The sequence below is a fragment of the Rattus norvegicus genome, chromosome 17 (genome assembly GCF_036323735.1).
Source record: "Rattus norvegicus strain BN/NHsdMcwi chromosome 17, GRCr8, whole genome shotgun sequence".
NCBI classification, from domain to species: domain Eukaryota; kingdom Metazoa; phylum Chordata; class Mammalia; order Rodentia; family Muridae; genus Rattus; species Rattus norvegicus.
Window position 1 is genome coordinate 74,324,567 of NC_086035.1, and position 8,658 is coordinate 74,333,224.

At 39.8% G+C, this 8,658-nt stretch overlaps 1 long non-coding RNA gene across 1 annotated transcript; it reads left to right on the forward strand.

Moving 5' to 3' along the window:
* Positions 1 to 2,150: 2,150 nt before the first annotated feature.
* Positions 2,151 to 5,058, forward strand: LOC120097918 (uncharacterized). The gene is made up of 2 exons (XR_005495814.2): positions 2,151 to 2,488; positions 3,101 to 5,058. It is a non-coding gene; the product is annotated as an uncharacterized LOC120097918 (long non-coding RNA).
* The last annotated feature ends 3,600 nt before the right edge of the window (positions 5,059 to 8,658 follow it).

Sequence of the window (8,658 nt, forward strand, 5' to 3'; positions counted from 1 at the left end):
TATTGGATTTTTTATTTACATTTCAAATGTTATCCCCTTTCCCAGTTCCCTATCCATAAATCCCCTATCCCATCCCCCTCCCTCTGCTTCTATGAAGGGGTTCCCCCACCCATCCACCCACCCCTTCCTGCCTTCCTGCCATGACATTTCCCTACATTGGGGCATCAAACCTTGGCAGGACCAAGGGCTTCTCCTCCCATTGGTGCCCAACAAGGCCATCCTCTGCTACATAAGCAGCTGGAGCCATGAGTCTTTCCATGTGTACTTTTTGGATGGTAGTTTATTCATAGGAGGAAATACAAAGTTTGGAGCAGAGACTGAAGGAATGGCCATTCATAGCCTGTCCCACCTGGGGATCCAGCCCATATATATATACAGCCGCCAAACCCAGACAATATTGCTGATGTCAAGAAGTGCATGCTGATAGGAGTGTGATATAGCTGTCTCCTGAGAGGCTCTGCCAGAGCATGACAAATACAGCAGCAGATACTCACAGCTAACCATTGAACTGAGAACAGGGTCCCCATTGGAGGAGTTAGAGAAAGGATTGAAGGAGCTGAAGGGGTTTGCAACCCTCTAAGAACAATAATACTGACCAACCAGAGCTCCCAAGATCCCCAAATTTTAAAGGTGTAGATGTTGTAGACATTACTTTTTTGATGATTTAATGCATCTCCTTCTCTCCCCTTTTTTCTCCCACCCACTCCTATTAACCCACATCTTTTCTCTCTGTGTGTGTTCCCCATGACTTTTGGTTTAGCAATAGAATCTATTTAGTTTAAACAGGGCAATCTCTGAGCGTGTTGATTGGGAACATCCACTGGAGCCCTTTGGAGTCATCAATGATTTCAATATAGCTGTAGGCAATGATTTTCTTTCACTGAATTGATTCATAAGGAAGGGGTAGGGAACCTGTGAATCCCTTCCTCCACCCCTATCTTGCTGTTGATTGGTATGGTCTAGTGTAGACTCACTGCAGCCATCCATTGCTTTTGAAAGTTTGTGATTGCAACCGTTCAGTGGCCCTAGAAAGTTCTATCTCCTTTTTTTTTTTTTGCAATGTTTCTTGAGTCTTGGAGTAAATGGAACAAAGTCCAAAGCCTAGACTTTTAAAGACACCTACAAAAATAATATAAAATGGACTTCTTTAGTTAGTTCAATCATAAACTCTGAGTATTTGATGAATTGTAGCTTCAAACTGTCAAGCTTTAGTTATTCAAGTGACATGTATTAATTCCTTCTCATTTCCATAAAACATAAATTATGAGTTTTTTTATATTTTGTCACTGTATAAGAACCTATAGAAAAATCTCTCTTACGAAATGTTGGTAGTGCTCTGATGTTAACTTTGATGTTAACATTAATTCTTGAATTTCCAAATAATTCATAACATTGATGCTCTATCAAGATGATATGCACAGTAGTTGAGTCAAGTAAACTGCTATTTTTTTTTTACTGGAAATCATCTCTTAACAATTCATAGCTCTATTATGCTAAAACAATATTTTTACTTCATTTTTCTTAAATGTATCCCATGCACTCAAGATGAGATGATGCCATCAATTTTCTCCCATGGTAAAATGCTGAAAATGTTCCCTGACTCCACTACATTTAAGCATCCTAACTGGTTACCCGGTAACTCACCAAGACTGACTTCATCTCTTGGTGCCAATCAGGAAGATTAAAGTTGAGATTGCTGGAAACATCGTCGTTTTCGTAAGACTGAAATCTCTGTGCAGCAAAGGACCATGTATGATCTGAGAGCAATACATAATGGCAGACCTTGATGGGTTTCAGGCGTGAAAGCATGAACCCAGGAGTGGGTGATATTTAGGCTGAAGCTGCTGATGAGAGATGGTACTGTGTTCCTTGCTCTCCATTCCATCATCGTGAGTGTGGCATCACCATTACCGAGCAATCTGTTTCTGGGAAAGTTTCAATCCCCACTGTGAGAGTCTTTGAAGGCAAACTTGCTCAGTAGCCCCCAATAAAATGAAAAGCATGTTTAAATGCCATTTGTTTCCAAATTGTATTTTTACTAAATTCAGCTGATACACTTGATAAAAGAACTAGGATTTCCTTTTCATTTGGTTCTTCCTAATGCCTATACACCAAGAAAGAAAAAAAGCCCCTCGTGTTCTGTTAGATAATTTATTAAAAAAAAAGTGTAACTAACAAAATATAAGGAACATTTATTTGAGAGCTAAATCTCAGACATAGGAAGACAGGGTAGACATTTGAAGTATTGTGAAGATATTGCTGTTTTAGGCTGGTTTCTTCTCATAGTTAGATGAAGGCACCACTGTAAACCATTAGCTAAGGTTTAGCCTTTTAATCGTCTTTCCTTAATGCCACACATAGGAAGTTGTGTGCTATTGTTTAGAACAGAGCATTCAGTGCAGGTCCTTACTTTGAATCTTTGCTTTGCAGCTGGCGGAGCTCTTTTGAAGGTTGTTTCGTTTGGCGGAAGTAGAGGTTGGTTGATAAGGTAAGTCACTGGGGGCAAGGTTTTGGAAAGTTCTAGAGCCTCTGGATCGAATGTATTTTTTTTGTGCTCTTTTGGTCCATGATTACATGAAGAGCCAATGAGCTCAAGACTCCTATCATGGGCCACACCTCCTTACCACTTGTCTTTCCCACCATGGCAGACCCAAATCTTCTCCAAACTGAACCTTTTCCCTAAAGTCATTTTCGTTGGTTTTTTTTTTTTTTTTGGTTGGCTTTTTTTTTTGTTTGTTTGTTTGTTTGTTTTTTGTCGAAAACAATTAATAAAGAATGTTATAATGGCTACCCAACTTCTGTAACATATGGGCTTCATGTAATAAATCATGTATACTTTGCCTTCATTATCACGAAATGCAAGCAATGATTGCATTGAACTTGAGAGAGTGCTCAAGGTCGTGAACTGATGAATCCTTAAGCTCCTTTCTTTATCTCCCTGCGATCTGTCCGTGAAAACAAACAAGCAAACCAAAAAGGAAGTAAAGCAAATAGAGTAAGAAATGGGTGGGGAAAGGCACAAAGGAGGTGTGGTAAACACCTATAAATTTTAGAGAATCTTGGGTTTACGGTCTGTCTGTTCTCATTCCAAATAAAACAGGACATACAAGCATACAAGCATCTTATAAAGCTGAGAGGATCTCTGGATTAACTGTGCCTGAAAGACTGGCTTGCCTCAAGAGACCACTATCTGACTGAGGATTTTGTTGGGAGGAGTCACATCAAAAGGCAAGGAAAGATCTAGCAAAGAGACTCTTGACGATCTTCTCCACGGAACAAACGCTACCTTGTAGTAAGAAGTTGGGGCGTTCCCAGGATATGCTGTGGTTGGCAGCTGTAAATACCCCAAATGACCATTGACACTCAGAAACGAGGTCTAAGTGATTCCATTTGAAATATGATTTCGAGCAGCACTTTTCAAAGCCTCAACATTATTTAGAAAAACTTTATAAAAATGCTGCCCCTGACATCGCCCCCTCCCCCCCGGACCCCCATGCAGCTGTTTGTTTTTTGCACAGGAAAAGGCAGGTTTTTCGCTTTTCTGATTCATCTTAAGAACAAACTACTCTAAAATGATTTAGAGAATGTGGTAGATCACTAATCTCTCCATGTTTAATAGGATAATACAAACCGATAGAGCTTCAGTTACCCAATAAGGAAAAGATCTTCTGCCATCATGTGGAATGTTGGAGAATCTTCGGCTTGATCTTTCTGCTCCTTTGCAGGCTACCCTGCGACAGGAATTACAGTTTTAGACAGAGGTGACGCTTGGAGCACAGGGAAGAGTGGTTAACTGAGGAAATGTTTTTCCAAAAATTACATCTTGATAGTACAGATTTCACGAGACAGATTTAGGGAAAACCGGACAGAACAAATAAACAAAGTGAAAAGGATTACTTCAACCTGAAAAACATAGGAAACAGAAGATGATTTCCTGGTCTCATCTCTTCTTTTTCTACAAGGGATTTTTTTAAAGGGCAAAATACCACTATGTTACATGCCTATTTTTTATTACTGTTATTAGTATGAGTGCTATTAGTGTCAGAAAATACTAAAACCCTAATCAGGGTTACTGATGCTCTCTTACTTTCTTTCAACAATCTATTCTCATCTCAGCATAGTTATTAAAGACGTTTTTTTTCTGTTTTCCTCTCCCAAATTTCCATTTTTACCGGTTTTCAAGAGAAGCGGCAAGATGACCCACTTCTCTGAAATAAAGGTCAGAGAGGGACCTCCTGCCGACAGAGTGAAAAGACTTGATTTTTACCTGCCACGCAGGGACCCCATTTCAAAGGAATGTTTTTGACCTGGCTGTCATTCACGCTTAATTTATATGCTAGAGAGGAGCTTAACCAGATGCCACATATTTCTTGCTGAAGTGATTCATCATATTCTACAAGCCATACAATCACCTCTCAAAATGGGAAGAGAAAGTGGAAGAAAGACGACAGAATTGGACAGCGTTCAACAAAAGTAGGAGTGGATCCAAATTATCCTTTATTATTAGGGTGGGAGGATGTCTGGAGCAGGGAAGACTGTTACCCACTGCTGCTGACTTTGCAAATTCTTTTATAAAAGTAAAATTTCCTGGTTTTCTTCCCCCCTGGAGGAAAATTATCTATACGTAGTTGGGCTTATAATGCAATGCAATTTCCCACTGCTTCTGATTTTGCCCACAGATTACATCTCTTTCCTCCTGGAAATGCCTTATGGGAAACTCACTTTTTCTCCCAAATTACACAACTCGAGAAGCAAAGGGGTTAAAGCTATTTCTTTCGGTGAAGGGAAAGTTGTCTCCTGCACATATATCTCAGTCACCAAGGAGAAATGTTCCGCCAGATTAGGTTGATTGAAAAACTCAGCTGATAAGGAAGAGAAGGAGGAAGTACCTGGCTCTGGGCCCCTCATCCCTTCCTTGGTCACTCTAATTTTAAACCGGGGCTCCCAACTCCCGTTTCCAGTGGGCTCATCTCCAACAGAATTATATACGAACGGCAATGTAAACACCCAAATCTCTACATTTTTTCCCTTAAATATACACAATCTATTTTAAACTCACTTGTGCAGGCGTAGTATTTGTAAACATGCACATATTTTCCCATGGACATAATTAGGATAAATGTGTTGAAATAGAGATAGCAAAGAATATGAGATATCTATTCAAACATCAACTAATAGCTTCTTTTTCCTCTTCCTCTTATTATACATCTTATATATGGGCAGTCGCTGACATATAATAATATCTTTTGTGACAATCAGGCACCAAGAATTTGTAAGACTGTTGGAAATTTATGACAAATGGTCATGAGCTTAGTCAGCTTATGGAAAATTTGCTTAAACAAGAATGGGTGCGTGTGTGTGTGCGTGTGTGTGTGTGTAGACCAAAGAACAATCATGGGTGTCATTATCTGGTATTCTATCCACCTCTTTTGAACTAGGGTCTCCTGGAACTTGCAAGGTGGGATTGGCTGGTTGGCTGGCAAGTCCCAGAATCCACCTGTCTCCATTTCTTCTTTGTACCATCACACTTACTCCTCTTATATACATAGTTTCCCAGCATCAAACTCAGATCCTCCTGGTTTCAAGGCAAATACTTTAACAACCGATTCATTCCCCCAGCAGGGAGATTCATTCACTTGACATGTATTACATAACCAATCCCAGTGTTGGCTGTGGGATAAATGCAGGAGGACAGCAATATTAAACAGCAAGGAGAGACTTGCTCTTCCGCTGCGGAGTCTTACAATTACATGTCAATCATGGTTGTCTGACCACTGGGTCACTGGTAGCAAGAAGCCAATCTGAGCTGGGAACATATCCCGATGCTTCAGTTTTTATTAATGATTTTTATCTGGAATCTTTAGTTATAAGCTAAGTTCCTAGAAGACAAGGGTGAAATATTCTCTGAGTCATGTTTCAAGCCTTCAATAAAACATTCTGTCCACTGGAGATGCTCAGTGTGTGTTTATCACAATGACTGAGAGATAAAGAGCTGAGAAAGGGTATGGGAATGTTGTTGAGTTGCCTCGGAACAGGGGAGAGAAGCCCAGACAGGAAAAAATAAATAGCCAAACCAAACAGAAATTATATCAGAATGGGCAAATTTCTGATATTAGTTGTCATGTCTCCTTTGCTGGGACCCATTTAAACAGCTTATAGACAGGAATCCATTATCCGGTCAATTCACTCTGTGCTCCCAAAAGTTACTTGTTGAGAATGAAATATTTAAACACACCCTAGGCTTTGCATATATGGCTTTCTGGTTTCGCTTCTAAAGCCAGAGGGCAAAGATCTTACCACTCTTTCTTTAGCTCATGGGAGAGCAGCTCACTCTTCTCTCCCACTATTAATTAAGAATCACTACGTCAATGGCTACTTGTCATGGATTCTTTGTAGGCTAGCTGAAACTATATCCGGGATGTTTTGTGTTATTTCATTCAAATATTGACACACAATCAATGCACGTGCTTTAAAGTGAAAATAAGGACCTACATGTCCACTTGATGATCCACAACAAATGTAAGGAACAGCTGAGGCCCACAAATATCCCCTCTGGAGATCGTGAAGAACTATATAATACTCTTCAAAACAGGGACTGGGTCTTTAATAGCATGACTCATTTTAAACTGCAGATATTTATAAAACATTTTCTGGTAGTAACAAATTTATCTCCATTGTTATAATAATAGAAAAAAAACCTGACCTGAGTTATCTGTAGATCTTTATCGATTAAAAAAATCAAATGGGTCTTAATGGATCGTCTTCCGTTATTGTGGCGGGAAGAAGTGAAAGAAAGGCTTCTCTACTTTTATGGGAGAATGAGTTTAAGTGAATTAAAGTGTAAATTGTTTTGAAAAACAAAGTACAATAACAAATGCCATACAGCCCATGTAACATTTTTTCCTCAATGAACACGATACTTGGGATTCTAGGGACTTTTGTTGCTAAGCGCTGGGAAGGCAATTACAGTAATGGAGAGATTGTTCGATGTGACAGTGATGACAGAGACTTGGCTAACTTCTGAGATAAGCCGCGCAAGAAGCAGGTTTGCTCTATTTTTACTTTTCGATACACAACGTAGAAAATTCCTATTGATTTCCATGTTTCTATGTACTTACCTCTGCGAATCTCTGAGAGTGTCTCAGTGTAGCAAATAGCACAGCAATATCAACACACACACACACACACACACACACACACACACACACACACACAAACACACAACTTGGCCTATGTCTAAGTAAAAGCAACAAAAAAATCTAATTTTTTTGTATCTCTCTGTCTGTGCATGTATGTGTGTGTGTGTGTGTGTGTGTGTGTGCATATGTTTGTATGTGTGTGGTGTATGTGTGTGTGTGTGCATATGTTTGTATGTGTGTGGTGTATGTGTGTGTGTGTGTGTTTTACTGCCTTGAAGGTCATGCTGTAAAGCCTTGGAGTTCCTAGATTTTCTTCATTATGAGATGAGACACAGAAAGAAAAATTCATTACAAATCAAATCTCCCTCTGGTGTTCTCCGGATATTAAAGAAGAGGGAAGCCCCACGCTTCCTGTGAAAGACATGCGGGTTTCAATGAAAAAGCACCTGCCCTGTTTTCACCATGTAGACTGAGGCGCACAAACATTTGCTGTCAATCGGGAATGAGACTGCTGTGTCTCCTTCACGAGACAGTGAAATAAGCAGTTGAATGGGAAGCATGTTTATCCAGGGGCATAAATGGCCTCAAGGCTCTCCTCAGTTTTCACAACTGCTCCTCGGATATTTTCAAAAACTTCAGCCTGTGTTGCTGTGGCCAAGTTGAAAGGCAAAGTTTACCAGCAGCCATGAGTTACACAGTGAGCTGGAATCTATACAGGAATGTTTCAGAGTTTATGTTGTAGCAAGTCCTTGGCAATGCAGTGTGCAGTGTGTATGTGTGTTTGGAATGAGTGCTAACGCAGGTGTTTCGAGAACACTATGTGCCTTAACTCAGAATTCAGTAACTGTAGCCTGCTGGCATAGATCACTTAAATTCTGAGTGATGTTTTAAAATTTAGATGATGATGGCTGTGTGAGGAAAAGAAAAACAATAAACTTGGAGCTTCTATACAAAGACAGCTCTTGGTTCAAAAAGTTAAAAACCAGATCTCAAGGGACAGAGAAGACAAGAAAACATGTGCTGTGTCACTCACCAAGTACATATTTTTTCTTCTTTCATCAAGAAATTTTCAACAACTGTTTCTTGATTCTGTCAGAAAAAAATGATAAATAGTATTTTAAACGTCATAATCAAGTAAGCTGGATGGGATCTGAAAAATAATGTGTGCTATAACTGAACGTACACTGGTGATACAGGACGAGATGCTACACAGTCAGTCAGTTCATTCTGCCTTAGAGTTCACTCAGAGAAGCCATTCTTTCTCTCTGTGTCTCTGTCTCTGTCTCTGTCTCTGTCTCTGTCTCTGTCTCTCTCTCTCTCTCTCTCTCTCTCTCTCTCTTCCCCGTATATGTGTGTGTTTGTGTGTATGTGTGTTCTGCTGTGTGTGTGTATGTGTGTGTGTGAGTGTGTGTGAGTGTGTGTGTGTGTGTGTGTGTGTGTGTGTGTGTGTAGTAAGGAACTGGCTTGTCCAGTTGTAACCCACTATTTATTGGAATTCTTGTATTCCTTTAGTGAATTA